The 16,345-nt window shown below is 43.3% G+C and overlaps 1 protein-coding gene across 43 annotated transcripts in view; it reads left to right on the forward strand.

Annotated features, from left to right (window-relative positions):
- The first annotated feature begins 1,242 nt into the window (after nucleotides 1-1,242).
- Nucleotides 1,243-16,345, forward strand: part of SCMH1 (Scm polycomb group protein homolog 1) — a 218,422-nt gene continuing 203,319 nt past the window's right edge. For all 43 annotated transcript variants that reach the window (XR_012421699.1, XR_012421721.1, XR_010579411.2 and 40 more), the window contains exon 1: nucleotides 1,243-1,303. The gene's annotated coding sequence lies outside the window, so the exon portion shown is untranslated. The remainder of the gene's footprint in view (nucleotides 1,304-16,345) is intronic.

The following is a 16,345-nucleotide window of genomic DNA, read 5'->3' on the forward strand; positions in this document are numbered from 1 at the left end:
GATAAAAGGAGGCAGCCCCTCTTCAGTCCAATGCTCTAAGACCTATTCCAGAGGCAAGGCAAGTAACCCAGGCTCAGCTGTCCCGTCTGCTGCTCCAGCCTTGCTGAGGTGGACTTCCCTCCAAGGAGCATTGTTCATAGAAGTATCATTAACAAGACATTCCTGTGTGACCTGAAGATTGCCATGTTCTAAGTGATGCCACACCCACTCCACATCCAGCTCAGCAGAGGTTTCGGGATTTATATTGCACTGTATTTTCAATAGCCAAAATAGAAGTCAAGACTTCGGTTTCCTAAGCTGCTAAAATGATGTGGTGGTTAAACTAATTGTGTGCCAGGCGCAGTGGTTCACGCCTGTAGTTCCAGCGCTTTGGGAGGCTGAGGCAGGAGGATCACTTGAGCCCAGTAATTTGAGGTTACAGTGAGCTACGATGGCGCCACTGCACTCCGACCTGGGGGACAAAGCGAGGCTCCACCTCTAATAAAACAAAAATAGAATTGTGTAGCCAACATTTTTGGTGGGCCTGAAAGAATGAGCCTGTGCACTCAGTGCGTACCTGTTGAAGGGATGACCGCAGGGACGACTGAGGACGCTGACACTCACTAGGGCATCCAAGCGCTAACTCGACTCTCACCTACCCTCTCGGTGCAGTGCTATCCTGTTGGAGAAGAGGCCCCTGGGTGGCGGTGCGAAGTAACTCGCCCAAAGTCACCACACGGCAAGCCACTAGCCGGGCGGGGGTCGCCAGAGGTGAGGGCCACGTCAGTCGGTCTTGGGGGCCCGACCGGTGGCTCCTCCACCAGCCCCACGCGGCCTCGGAGTGGGCTACTGGCAGCCCCGGGATTCGAACCCAAGTCCTCGTCCTCGCCCTCGCGCCCTCTCAGGCCTCAGTTTACCCACCTACAAGACGCGTACCCGACAGCTAGCCCGGGCGCCAGGGGGGCCCCCGGACCGGGGTCTGCAGGCCGGCGGGGTAGGGGCGGGCCAGGTCCCTGCGCGCCCTCCCTCCTCCAGCGCGCCGCCCCGCCCCCCGCGCGAGCCCAACGGCCGAGGCGCGCGCCACCTCGCGGCGGGAGGCGCGGGGGAGGGGCCGGGGAGTCCCCGCCCCGCCCCCCGCCTCAGCAGCCGTCGCCAGCTCGGTGGAGCCCCCCGCCGCCCGCCCGCCGCTCTCCGGAGCCGCCCGCCCGCCGCTCTCCGGAGCCGCCCGCCCGCCCCCTTCCCGCGTCCCCGCTCCCTCCCTGCGTAGCGGAAACATGGCGGCGGGAAGGGAGTGAGCCGCCCCGCGCCCCCGCCGCGCCCGCAGGTAAGCGCCTCGCGGCCGCCTCCGCCCGCCTAAGAGCTTGCGCCCTGAGGGGCCGCCTGGGGCCAGAGGGCGGTGGCGGGACCTGCGCGGCCGCTGCGGCCGCCCCGCCGGGCCGGGTTAGCCTGTCCGTCTGTCTGGCCGGCCTGCCAGTCTGTGGTCCGCGCGGGGCCGGGCCCTCTTTCGGCCGTGTCAGCCGGGTCCCGAGCCCGGAGGCCGTTCTGCATCTGCGGTCGGGCGGGCGGGGCCCACGGTCCGGTCGCGGCCCTGACGCGGCTGGGACGGCCCGGGGGCCCCGGCACGGGAAACCCAAGGCCGGGGGCCCTTTGGAGGGTCGGCGTCAGGGTGGTCAGTGTGGGTCGCCGTGTCCTGGCCGGCGGGTGCGGGTGGGCCGGGGCAGGCTGGCTGGGGGCCGAGGGCCGGGCGGCGGCGCGACCCCGTCTGCGCTGGTCAGTCGGACACCTCCGGCGCCAGAGGTGGGAATGCCTGTGCTTCTGGCCGGCCGGGTCGCGTTCGGGGCAGGCAGGGACAGAGGTCGGCGGGGCGGCGTGGCCCCCACCGAGAGCAGGGGCGCCTAGGGCCCGGAGCTGTCAGCAGCGTCCTGGGGGCTGGGCCCCGGCCGGCCGACTCAGGTGTGCCGCCTGCCCCGGTGCCCCGCCGGAAACGGGCAGGGAGAGCGGCCCCGCACCGAAGTGAGCCAGCGGCCCAGGGGGCCAGACACGTGGGCACAGCTGTGGGCCAGCCCCGAAAGCATCGAAAGGGGTTTCCAGCCGATGGGTGAACTCCGGAATATCTCCTGACTGGAAGGGAATTTAAAAGTCATCTAGGGACTCTTTCTCCCATTCCCTGCCAAAGTATCTTTGAAAATCCCCAAATCCCCCCTGATAATTTGACGAGCCCGTTTGGAACCTCTTCCAGTGTTCCGAAGCGAATGTCTTTAAAGGAAACCCATTCTGTTCCTGGACAGATGTGCTTATAAGTTGAAAGAAACAGCTGGCTCCCATCCTTCCTAGTTCTTTTCCCTTATGGGCAGCTGTTAAGGTATCTGAAGAGAGTAACCATGTCCCCTGAGTCTTCACTTCCACTTCCTTCAGTTGTTTCTCATCTGCTGTGATTCTCTTAAACTGTCCTCTGGATGAGCTTTAGTTTCCCCCATATCACCTTAAAGGAGAGTTTCTTAAAAGTGAGCATGGAGGCAAAACCTACTAAGTTTCTCTACGAAACAGCCCCAAGGATTGACCTGCTTAAATCAAAAGTACTCTAGATTCCCTTCCTCATTTCTGTACTGTATTTTGAACTTAAAAAAAAAAAAAAGAAAACATTTAGTAGTGTTTGTTCAAACAAACTAAAAGACATCTTATTTTGTGGAAATTTGGGGGTTTCCTTCCTTTTAAAAAATGTCTATAAACACTTTATCGAATGTGCTAATTAATGTACATCAAAATGTTTTATTAAAGTGTAATGTGCCATGCAAATAGAAGAGCTCTTTTTTTTTTTTTTTAAACTCTGAGAAGGATTGAGACCCAGTTTAGTGCCAAACTGCAATTTTAATATTTGGTTGCAGAAGGAAATGCTTTATTACATTGAACTCTTTGCTCTATTTCTAACTGCAAGCAGAAGGCCCAAAGTTACTATGAAAAAGAACACTTTTTGTTGCTTACTTACCAACCTCCTAAACTCTTGCCTAAGCAACTCTGCAGGTTAGTAATGTTTTAAGCCCAGTAGAGATGAGATGGCCTTGTAGATAAAATGCCAAGCTCTTACATCTGGGATCCTGTTTAAGTACTAAGCAAAATTTCACTGTTTTTACAACTTAGACAAGCACATACCAGCAGTCAAAATTGGTTATTTTTGTTCTTATGCCTTCATTTTTTAGATTGGTCAGTAGTTTTGAACTTTGTAGCACATATGTCAAGTTTTGATTTTTGTGCAAATGCTGTTCCCTTTTATGTAAGTTGGGTAAACATTTGCATAGCACTATTCTCAGTGAAACTGTACAGATCCAGAGGAAAGGCCCTGATTCCTTCCTTGCAAAGGACTTGGAGTGAAAGGTAGAGGATACTTAACTGTGAGAAAGAATTGATGTGAATATCTCACTGAAAATTAAAAGACTTAGGCCTGGATGCAGGGGTTCGTGCCTGTAATTCCAGCACTTTGGAAAGGTGAGGCAGGTGACTGAGGCCAGGAGTTCTGGACCAGCATGGGCAACATAGCAAGACCCTGTCTCTACAAAAAATAAAAATGAAAATATAGCTGGGCATGATGGTGCATGCCTGTAGTCTCAGCTACTCAGGAGGCTGAGGCAGGAGGACCGCTTGAGTCAAGGAGTTTGAGGCTTCAGTGAGCTATGATCACACCATAGCAAGTGACAGAATGAGACCCCCATCTTTTAAAAAAGAAAATTTAAACTTGGTATGTTCTAATCTTCACTGTACACTTATGTACCTACTATGGGTCAAGCACTATGCTATGTACTGTGCTTAGCACAAAGATTTCCAATCTCGTGGAGCTGGTAAATGGATTATCTCAGAATAAAAGGTGAGAACTACACATAGGTGAGATATGGGAGTAAAGGTTGCGAGTAAAGGTTACCCAAAGGTGAGTGCACTTAGACTAGCCTAGGAGTTAAAGGAAGGCTTTGGTAAGAGATGATATCTGACCCAAATCTTAAATGATAGATAGGAGTAAGCTAGGCAAACATGAGCAGAAAGTGTCCTTCAAACAAAGAAAATAGCTTGAGCAAAGGCATCAATGTGAGAAAAGGAATAGCTTGCGTAGAGAACCACAAACAGTTTGGGACTGCTAGGAATATAACAATAGAGATATAAGTGGTAAGTTATAAGGCTGGAAATACGGGCAGAGGCCATGTCATGGTGGACCTTGTATGCATAAGTATCCTGAAATCAATTCAGTAGGTACTGTGTTTTGGTTTTTTTAAAAAATTTTTATTTAATTACAGAAAAGTGTCTATCAGACATGGTTGAAGTAACATTTTAAAAATGTGGTTGTAGGGATGAAGAGAAAGAAATGAATCTGAGAAAATGTATAAGGTTTTAATGATTGATTGTATGTGCAGGTGAGAGGGTGAGGAGTCCCGTGTGATGCTCAGGTTTTTGCCTTGGATGATTAATGGTATGTTGGTAATTTTAACTGAGACAGGAAACAATTAATGATGAGTTCATTTCTGGACTTGAAGATTTTGCAATTTCTTGAGTTAGATCAACGAGCAAATATAGTGGAAGTAAGCTGAGAAAAAAAAAGGTGTGGTCAGAAAGTGGAATATCGGAGTTGTCTGATATGGGATTGTTCTAGGTGACAGCGAGGTCTCTGTTTATGGGTAGCTAAAATACAGCAGAGGTGAAGGTCAGTAAAGCTGAGTATGACAAGGAATTGCGAGGCTAGTGTATTGAATGAGTCATCTGTGTGGAGAGTGAAGTGATTGAGGATGATGGGATGTGGGGAAGAGAGAAAGATGTGACCCAGGTGCAGTAAAGATAGGGGATTAATCAGGAGGGTGGTAGATGACAGATGAAGAGGTGGGGTAGAGAGTGATATAGCCAGATGGTGCAAACCTCGAAGGAGGAGGGGTTTTTAAACACAGAGTGAGAAGGTAATAGTTTTTTTTTTACTTTTCCTTCCTGGAAGCAGAGTTCTGATCTCTTTATCTTTATTTAGTACTCATATTAATCATTCTGTTTGCTCCGAAGAATCTGTTCTTAGTCTTGGAAAGTGGGAGGGCACATACCTCATATTGAATCCTTTCTGCTAATACTTAATGACAAAGGGCAGTGGAGGTTTTTTCCTCTGATGATCATTAGTGGGTGGGTAGGGATCAATCAGATAAAGCAGTGAGGAGATATACCCATGGTTTTCTAGACAGAATATAGTGGAAAGAGCCTAGGCTTTGGAGTTGGAAACACCAAAATTCAGTCATTTATGAACTTTATGACTGTAAACAAATTATTTAGCCTCTGTGAGCTCAGTGTCCTTATCTGTGAAAAAATTGTACTTCATAGGATATCACAAATATTACATGAAAAAATATATACATACGTACCATACACATAAAATCACAAGAAAAGCAATTAGTGATTCATAGATACAAAGTAAATGTTAGTTTCTTTCTTCCTTTCTTTAAGGGGCTTATGCTCTGCTAGCTGAAATAAACCTTTTACATGCTTACCTAAATTATAAAATAGAACATAGTGAGTACTCTAAGGGAGGTAGTAGCAAAGTGATAAAGCAATTCAGAGGAGGGAGCTGTCATTTCTAAACATTTGGAAACAAGGTTGGGCTTCATTTTCAAAATGAATTTTACTTGGGCCATGAACCAATTTCAATAGAGTAAATAATTTAGGTAGAGATATAAAATAGGGAAAGCATAGGGTATGGTATCGTTGTTAAAAATTAACAGCTACCACAGGTTTGAGTATTGTATTTGTATAAGTTAATAGTAGGAAATATGGCTAGAGAGATAGGCTGGGGCCTTGGTATTAAAGATCCGAAACTGTGATGCAGTTTGGAGTTGATTCCGGATACATTAGGGAGCCACACATTGGATGTCCTCTTTCCCTACCTCAGTTTACTATCTGTAAAATATTTAGGCATCAATTCAGGAACTTCAAATTTTTGTTTGCAATAAGCCAAATAAGAAATCCCACACTTGAAAATAAGTTCCTGTGTAGACCAATTTTAGGTTAAAAAAATCTAAGATTTGTTTTGTAGTTGTAGGTTAATCTTTGCAATAATCTTATTTGATTGACAGGCTTAGTGAGGTTAAGAAACATACAAGATCTCACTGGTAGAAAGTGACCAAAGAAGCTCTAATTTCAAATTCTGTCTTTTTCATTCCACCATACTAATTAAGATTTGAAAGGAAACCTGAGTTCCTCAGGGTCACTAAAAATTAACTGCAGAACCCCGGCAGATCACTTTTACTTTGTCGTTTATAAAATGAAGGAAGATGTAGCTGTAAGGTTTAACTAAGATAAAGTGCAAAGTACTTTACATAATGTTGGTCACATATCAGGCCCTCAAATATTGGGTCTTTCTCTCCCCGTCTGTGAATGAGGGAATTTAACCACAGCATTGCAAGGCCTTAGTGTTAACTCTCTAGCCACCAGTAAACTGCTAGAACTAATTACATTTGGCCCTCTGTATCCATGGGTTCTGTATCTGTGTATTCAACCAACTATGGATTGAAAATATGGAAAAAAAGGGATGGTTGCATCTGTACTGAACATGTACAGACTTTTTTCTTGTCATTATTCCCTAAACGATAGTATAACAACTATTTACATAGCACTTGTATTGTGTTAGGTTTTATAAATAATCTAGAGATGTTAAAATGTATAGGAGGATGTGTGTAGATCATATGCAAATATGATTTTATGTAGGGACCTGATCATCCCTGGAAATTGGTATCCAAAGGACTGGGGGGCCCTGAAACCTTTTGATAACCTTATAGCCAGATAAACCCAGCAAGACTTATCACCTGTTATCTTTATCCCAGAATCAAACAGTCTGTCTTCCATACTGTTATTCTTGTTCTGACCTGGCTTCCTTTTACTCTCTTACAGCCCTGCTTTTTTGCTCCTTCCATTTGTTCTCTCAAACTCCTGTTTCCCTGTTTCCTACATTGTTAACCATTTTATTGGATGTCTCTTTGTGTGTCCTGGCCTTAAGTGGAAGCCAGGCTCTCTCCTGAGTCATGGAGAACATACTACTTCCTCTGTAGTCCTTTTAAATGAATGCGACTCATTCTCCTGCACCCCTCCCATCCCAAAGAAGAGAGGTGAGGATAACTGTGTTTTTTTACCCACCGCTATGTCTGGACCATTACTTCTCCATCTTCTTAAAACCCCTGTGCTCTTTGGCTATACACGCCCTTGGTTTCTGATATATTCTTATATAATATCTCTTAAGATGAAAATGCACATAAACTACAATCTAGCAATTCCACTCCTAGGTATATACCCTTTGGAAACTCTCCAATGTATGCATAAAGGGATGTTCAAAAATATTCATGCAACATTGCTACAAGCAAAAATTTGAACTAATCTAAATGCCTGTCAATAAAAGAATGAAAATATTGTGGTATATTTACTTAATAGAATTCCATACAATAGTGAAATGAGTGAACTAAATCTATATAGAAACATGAGCAAATCTCACAAATAAGGGGTTGAATGAAAAAGGCGAGTTGCAGAACACATTTATATAAAGCTTAACATGCATGTATTATTTAGGGAGGCATACTTACGTAATAAAGAACTACATGGTAATTATAAATACCAAATTAAGGATAATAGGTGTCTCCAAAGGGTAAGTTGGGGAGAAAAGACCAGGAATAATGCAAAGAAGGGCACACAGGGAGCTTAAATTGAATTAGTAAATGTTTTTCAATTGAGTTGTGGATATGTGGGTACTATTAATTATTCTTTATGCCTTTTTATATATCTGAACTTTCATTATATGTGTTTTTTGTTTGTTTGTTTTTTGGGACAGAGTCTCACTCTGTCTCGCAGGCTGGAGTGCAGTGGCGCGATCTCGGCTCACCGCAGCCTCCAACTCCTGGATTCAAGCAATTCTGCCCCAGCCTCCTGAGAAGCTGGGATTACAGGCATGCACAACCACACTTGGCTAATTTTTGTATTTTTAGTAGAGACGGGGTTTCACCATGTTGGTCAGGCTGGTTTCAAACTCCTGACCATGTGATCTGCCTTGGCCTCCCAAATATATGTATATTTTTAAAGAATAGATAGCATTCCATTCTTGTTATGAGCATAATACAGGGAGGGAGGGGATAGCAGAAGTATAAAGAAATACTAATATTAGGGTGAATCATAGAAATTTTTTTTACCACTAATATTAGAGTGAATCATAAAATTTCTGTTTTTGTAAGTCTAAAGTGATTTTATATAGGCAGATTCAAGTGGCCTATTCAATCTAATGTAACTAATGTTCTGGTTGAAATATATTCAAAATGCACTGGGCGTGGTAACTCACACCTGTAATTCCAGCACTTTGGGAAGCCAGGGTGGTCAAATCTCTTGAGCCCAGGAGATTGAGACCAGCCTGGGCAACTTGGTGAAATCCTGTATCTGCAAAAAATACAAAAATAATCTTGGCATGGTGGAAACATATTCAAAGTACTATGGGAACACTAGGGCAGGAACAACTGATGGCCAAGGCAGAAGGAGGGAAGTGACATTTGGAAAGGTTCCAGAGAGAGAGAATGACATTTGAACTGAATGTTTTTTATTTTTTAAGTTTTTGTGAGAGAGTTTTGCCAGGTGCGATGGCTCACGCCTGTAGTCCCAGCACTTTGGGAGGCTGAGGCGGACAGATCATGAGGTCAGGAGATTGAAACCATACTGGTTAAGACGGTGAAACTCCATCTCTACTAAAAATACAAAAAATTAGACAGGCGTGATGGCAGGCGCTTGTAGTCCCAGCTACTCGGGAGGCTGAAGCAAGAGAATGGTGTGAACCCGGAAGGCGGAGCTTGCAGTGAGCCGAGATCGTGCCAACTGCCCTCCAGCCTGGGCGACAGAGCGAGACTGCATCTCAAAAAAAAAAAAAAAAAAAGGAAAAAAAGAAACTTTGCTCCGTTGCCCAGGCTGGAGTGCAGTATTGTGATCATAGTTCAAATAATCCTCCTGCCTCAACCTTCCAAGTAGCTAGGATTGCAGGTGTGTGCTCATGCCCAGATAATTTTTTAAAACTTTTCAAAATTGGGAACGATTGTATGTGGAATTATTTAAAAGAGCAGAAAGAAAAAAAATAGGGGTCTTGCTATGTTGTCAGGCTGTTCTCAAACTCCTAGCCTGAAGTAATCCTCCCACCTCGGCCTTCCAAAGTGCTGGAAATTACAGGCGTAAGCCACCATGCCTGGTTTTAAACTGAATCTTAAAGATTGAGAAGGAATTCACCAGATAGAGGGTGAGGAGATAAAAGAAACCCTTCCAGACAGGAAGAGGTAAAGACCCCTTTTTAGTGGGTGGAATCTGCCAGGTGGAATATGTGGAGGTTAAAGAAACACTAGAGGAAGAGACTAAGGAACAATAATAACAACACATACCTTTATAGTACTTACTAAACAAGCACCAAGTTAAGTAACCTGTGAAAGATCACAGGGATAGCAAGTGGTAGAGCCAGGATTTGAACTCTGGCAGTCTGAGTCTGCAGTCTGTGCTGTTGTCCAGTAAGCTATATTCTGAATCACATTACCATAAGCATAATCAGGAGAAAGTGATGTTTTGGATGCCTAGAGAACAACAGTAAGTTTCAAAAAGATAGGAATAGTCAGCAGTGTGAAAGGCCCTAAAGACATGAAATGGGAATCCTAAAAAGAGAAGATCATTGGATATTTAAAAAAAATAATAATTTTGCTCTAATTTACAGTAAGGAATACCAGGATGATAGAGATATGGATATCTCAGAATAATAGCGATTCAGTCTGTCAGTTTTGTGGGCCAGTGATTATAATTTCTTTTAATTATGAAGAAGATATAATCAGGGACTGTTAAAAATAGATCATCTCCATATTTAAGTACTTGATATATTAACATGATAGAAAGACTTGATCTTCTGCTATCTATAGTCATCGTTACTCTTAGGTAACTATGATTGATAGGGACAATTTTGTTTATTCTTCTATACTTTCTGGTTTTTATAAAGAAAAAACTTAGCCTGCTAGTTTAGTGGATTTTTCAGAATGGGATGATATTCTAAAGAACAGTAGTAGTTCAATCCCAAATATTTCACAGACAAGAAGGTGAAAGAGACCTTATAAGCTGCATGGTATGTGGAAAGAGTTATATGGCTTGGTGATTAAGAGTCCTGATTCAGGTCCCAGTTTGCCACTCACTGGCTCTGTGGTTTGGGCAAGGAGTTGCAGTGAATGATTTCTAAGCTCTCTTCTAACTGTCAAGTTCTGTAACTGTTAAGTCATTTATTCAGTAAAGAAACTGAGGCCTAAAGAAGGGACTTGTTTGTCCAGGGCCAAAAACCGGAATCTGGTTCTCTTGACTCTTGGTCCTGGATATCTGATGGAAGAATCATCAAACATTGGAGGAGCTGCCATTTATTAGACATGTACTAGGTGCTTGAAAAAACAAAAGGCATGTGAAATTGTTTCAGAATTCATTTGTCCAATTTGTGAAAGTAACAATCAGCATCTTCTGTGTTTGTTTATACATATGTTGCCTTATTCCAAAATGTATTTAAAGCAGACCTACTCTATATAAGGTACTGTACTAAGAAAGGAAATAACCCTTTTTTAGTATCTGTCAGATATGTTGAAATATATAGACATGTTATTTTTACCCACTTGCATATAGGTATTATCACCTCTATTTTATACATAAAGAAATTGAGACTTAGAGATAGCTGGCCAAGATTATGCAGTTTATAAGTGATAGGACTCGGTTTCAAGCCCAGACCAGCCTGACTTCAACCACAGTCTTCTTTTCATTTCACCATGTATGTGCCCCACAGCAGTGTTATATAATTCTGAGACTTTATCAGTACAGGAGGCAAGGTTTACCTGCAGGAATTGACACATATATTTTTAGTCTGAATATATCTTCTATCTCACCAAACAATGTAGGCAAACAAAAGATCCCTGGATAGAAGAATGAAATGGTTTAGCAAATCAGAGTCATAATTATTTTTTAATTTGAGCATATATATGACTAGATTCCTTGTTAGGATCAGTGCTCATATTTTAATAAATTGTAACATTTCTGTACCCCTTCAACCTTTGGTTTGCATCCACTTTCTACTTTTCAACCTTTACCAGCTACATACTAAGGATAAAAAGGTGCACTTTGGGAGGCCGAGGCGGGCAGATCACGAGGTCAGGAGATGGAGACCATCCTGGCTAACACGGTGAAACCCCGTCTCTATAAAAAAAAAAAAAAAAAATTAGCCGGACGTGGTGGCGGGTGCCTGTAGTCCCAGCTACTTGGGAGGCTGAGTCAGGAGAATGGCGTGAACCTGGGAGGCAGAGCTTTCAGTGAGCCAAGATCACACCACTGCACTCCAGCCTGGGCGACAGAGCAAGACTCCGTCTCAAAAAAAAAAAAAAAAAAAAAAAAGATATGGTTTCTTCCCTCAGTGGGTTTTACTATTTAGGTGACAGGTGTAATAACTTTACCTAAGCTCTCTTCCTCCCCAAAAGCCATAACCTGAGTCTAATCATGAGAAAACATCAGATAATCCCAACTGAGGTACGTTTTATAAAATTTCTTTTTTTTTTTTTTTGAGACAGAGTCTCGCACTATCACCCTGGCTGGTGTGCAGTATGTGTGACCTCAGCTCGCTGTAACCTCCACCTCCTGGTTCAAGCGATTCTCCTGCCTCAGCCTCCTGAGTAGCTAGGATTACAGGTGCCCACCACCACGCCCGGCTAATTTTTTGTATTTTTAGTGGAGACCGGGTTTCACTATATTGGCCGGGCTGTTCTTGAGCTCCTGACCTCATGATCCACCGGCCTCTGCTTCCCAAAGTGCTGGGATTACAGGCATGAGCCACCACGCCCAGCCTATAAAATTTCTAATACTCTACAAAACTGTTAAAGTCATCAATCAAACAAGGAAAGTCTGAGAAAGTGTCAGCCAAGAAGAGGCTAAGAAGACATAGTGACTAAATATAATGTAGCATAGTATACTGGATGGGGGTCCTGTCACAGAAAAGTAATCTTAAGTAAACATTAAGGAAGTCTGAATAAAGTGTGGACTTCAGTTAATAAGATATCAGTATTGGTTCATTAATTGTAACTGTCTTAATTTTATTTAATAATTGTCTTAATTTAATACTTAATTTAGGAGAGCTAAATAATTAAACATGAGGCCAAAGTACATAAGAAAGCGGCAGTCTTTTATTGCAAATATGCACACACTCTCGGGCGAGGTTCTCCGGTCCTCAGGTATGGGGCCAGGGAAGTCGCGCTGGGGCTCTCGGGTGAGGTTCTCCGGTCCACAAGTAGGAGGGGCTGAAGAAGTCACGCCGGTTCCTGCAGGCAGCGGACTTTTATGCATTGATACTGGAAGGGGGAGAGCAGTGGGCGGGATAAGGGCGTGATAGGGGCGTCTCCATAGGCGTGGCAGGGTAAGTTTCCATCTCTTCGGATTGACATCACCTGGTGCATGCTCGGTTGATCTGCATCTTCCTGAGTGTGGGCTGCATTTTCCCGTGTGTGGGAAAGTTGGTGAGGAAGAAACCGGAAGCAACGTGGATTGGGCCTTCTTGTTCACCTTCCTCCATCTTGTCCTTTCTCCCTCACCCAAACAGTAACAAATACACCATACTAATGTAAAATGTTAGTAATAGGGGAAATGGTACAGGGTTTGGGAACTATCTGCAGTTTTTCTCTAAGTCTAAAACTGTTCTCATAGAAAAAGTTTATTTTTAAAAAGTTATAATAAAATTAGAGTAAGTTTAGATGTTATTTCTTTGAGATTTAATTAAAACCCATTTCTTCATAAAATGATGTGCGTAATTTAGTTGACTCATTTGATGCGACTGACAAACTGCAGTCTGTTGATAGATGCATTTGCCAGAATGTATACTAGGTGGATGTCATATGAACTTTTTCTGCCTCAGTCTCTTATGCATATAGTGTCAAAAACATGCCAAGTCCTAGTAATAGTGAATCGCAGTACAAAATAGACCACAGTTTGATCAGCTGTCTCGTAGCACATTATAAAGATGGCCAACCTCTCAACATGGTATATAGAATTCTGTACTGTTCTGTTCTCAACTTTGATCCAGTCAGTTCTGTGTTTTAGGGACTATCATTTGTGCCATTCCCACAAACCAATTTCTAATCGTATGAGGTTCTTTAATTTGCAAGCAATAATAATCTACTCTGGTTAACTTTGTCTGTAGCAGAGTCCTAAACCTTGTTGAATATCAGAATCACCTGGAGATATTTTTAAAATTAAAAGTATCATGTGCCTATACACCATGGAATACTATGCAGCCATAAAAAAGGATGAGTTTGTGTCCTTTGTAGTGACATGGATGCAGCTGGAAACCATCACTCTCAGCAAACTATCACAAGAACAGAACACCAAACACCACATGTTCTCACTCATAGGTGGGAATTGAACAATGAGATCACTTGGACACAGGAAGGGGAACATCACACACACCAGGGCCTATTGTGGGGAGGAAGGAGGGGGGAGGGATAGCATTAGGAGATATACCTAATGTAAATGACGAGTTAATGGGTGCAGCACACCAACATGGCACATGTATGCATATGTAACAAATCTGCACGTTGTGCACATGTACTCTAGAACTTAAAGTATAATTAAAAAAAAATAAAAGAGATAGGGTACAAGAAATCTTCAAGTGTGAAAATCCTGATAGAATAAAAATAACTGTTACAACAACAACAACAACAAAAAAGGGTATTATTTGGAGTGGAATATTTTATTCTATTATTCTATACTAACTTATGCCAATAAACTGTCTACATTTATCAAAATAACTGAAAAAAAAAGTACCATGTGCCAAAAAAATTATATTGAATTGGGATCTCTAAGGGGATAGAACATAGGAATTAATATTTTCTAAAAGCTCTTTAAGTAATTCTGATACTTACTTGTTGTTGCCAGTTTCAGTGAACAGCCCCCTAATTCATCTATTTGTTCAGGCCTAAAAACTGGGAATCGTTTCTTTAATTTTTTTTTTTTTTTTAAGAAATAGGGTCTTGCTTTGTTGCTCAGGCTGGAGTGCAGTGACGCGATCATAGCTCACTGCTGCCTTGAGCTCCCGGGCTCAGGGGATCCTCTTCCCTCATCTTTCTGAGTAGGTAAGACTACAGGCGTGTGCTGTGGAACCCAGCTAATTTTTAAATTTTTGTTTTATAGGGATAGGGTCTTGCCATCTTGCCCAAGCTAGTCTTGAACTCCTGGGCTCCAGTGATCCTCCTGCCTCAGCCTCCTGAAGTGCTGGGATGGTGCCTGGCTGGGAATCATTTGTTAAATTATCTTTTCTCCATTTTTAGTTCATTGCTGATACCCCTTAGGACTATATGCTAAATAGCTAATGAATCTTTCCACCCCTCCCCATCACCACTTCCTTTATTCTAGTCTAGGCCACCATAGTAGTTCTTTTGGACCATTATATCAACCCCCTAAATGGCTTTCGTTTGTTTACTTTTGTACCCTATCCTCCACCAATATGGTCACTACAGATCATATTATCTCTGCCTAAAATCCTTCAGTAGCTTTCCATTGCTTTGGATATACAAATGATATTTTTCCTTGTGGTCTACATGATATGGAGACTACCTTCTTAGCCTCACGTAGTGCCACCATCCCCTAGCTAAGTTCTAGTTACATTGGCCCCCATCTAATTTCCTGAAGATATGAAGCTCTTTCCTGTCTCTCAGACTTGGCACATACTGTTTCATCTGCCTGGGAGAGTCTTCCCCTGACTTTTGATTAATTTTTTTTTTTTTTTTTTTGAGAAGGAGTCTCGCTCTGTCGCCCAGGCTGGAGTGCAGTGGCGCGATCTCGGCTCACTGCAAGCTCCGCCTCCCAGGTTCACGCCATTCTCCTGCCTCAGCCTCCCGAGTAGCTGGGACTACAGGCGCCTGCCACCAAGCCCGGCTAATTTTTTGTATTTTTGGTAGAGATGGGGTTTCACCGTGTTAGCCAGGATGGTCTGGATCTCCTGACCTCGTGATTCGCCCATCTCGGCCTCCCAAAGTGCTGGGATTACAGGCTTGAGCCACCGGGCCCGGCCTTGATTCATTCTTAAACATTACCTCCTCATAGAGACCATACTGACTGCCCTTCCACAGTCACTCTGTTTATTCTATTATAACACTTAATCACAATATGTAATTATTTATTTGCTTACTTGTTAAATTCCATGAGGGCATGAGGGCAGGGGTCTTGCCAATCTTACTCTTTTTTTTTTTAATTATACTTTAAGTTCTAGGGTACATGTGCACAACTTGCAGGTTTGTTACATTTGTATACATGTGCCATGTTGGTTTGCTGCACCCATTAACTCGTCATTTATATTAGGTATTTCTTCTAATGCTATCCCTCCCCCACCCCCCAACCCTCTGATAGGCCCTGGTGTGTGATGTTCTCCTCCCTGTGTCCAGGTGTTCTCATTGTTCAGTTCCCACCTATGAGTGAGAACATGCGGTGTTTGGTTTTCTGTCCTTGTGATAGTTTGCTGAGAATGATGGTTTCTAGCTTCATCCATGTCCCTACAAAGGTCATGAACTCATCCTTTTTCATGGCTACATAGTGTTCCATAGTGTATATGTACGACATTTTCTTAATCTAGTCTGTCATTGATGGACATTTGGGTTGGTTCCAAGTCTTTGCTATTGTGAATAGTGTCGCATTGCCAATCTTATTCTTACATCTGACTCCTATCACAGTGCATGGCATATAATGGCATTCATTAAAAAGGTAAATGAATGAATGAATCTTTTTTTTTTTTTTTTTTTTTTGGTAGAGGGTTGGAGTTTTGCCTAGGCTGGAGTGCAATGGCACAATCTTGGCTCACTGCAACCTCCACCTCCTGGGTTTAAAGCGATTCTCCTGCCTCAGCCTCCCAAGTAGCTGGGATTACAGGCATGTGCCATCATGCCTAGCCAGTTTTTGTGTTTTTATTAGAGATAGGGTTTCACTGTGTTGGTCAGGCTGGTTTCGAACTCCTGACCTCAGGTGATCCACCTATCTTGGCCTCTGAATGAATGAATCTTAACTGCCACCAACCTGGTCCAAGCTTCTATCATCTCTCTTCTGAATTGCTATAGTTGCATCCAAACAGTTTGCCTGCAACTGCTGTGGGTCCCCTTCAGTCATTTTCCATGTTGCTTTCAGGGTTAAATATTTAAAATTTTAAGTCTGATGTTTATACTATTCTCCCTACATTCCTTTTTTTTTTTTTTTTTCATGAGTCAGGATCTTGCTCTGTCACCCAGGCTTGAGTGCAGTGACGTGATCACGGCTCACTGCAGCCTCCTGAGTAGCTAGAACCACAGGTGCGCACCACCACACC

Source organism: Macaca fascicularis, chromosome 1 (assembly GCF_037993035.2).
Source record: "Macaca fascicularis isolate 582-1 chromosome 1, T2T-MFA8v1.1".
NCBI lineage: Eukaryota > Metazoa > Chordata > Mammalia > Primates > Cercopithecidae > Macaca > Macaca fascicularis.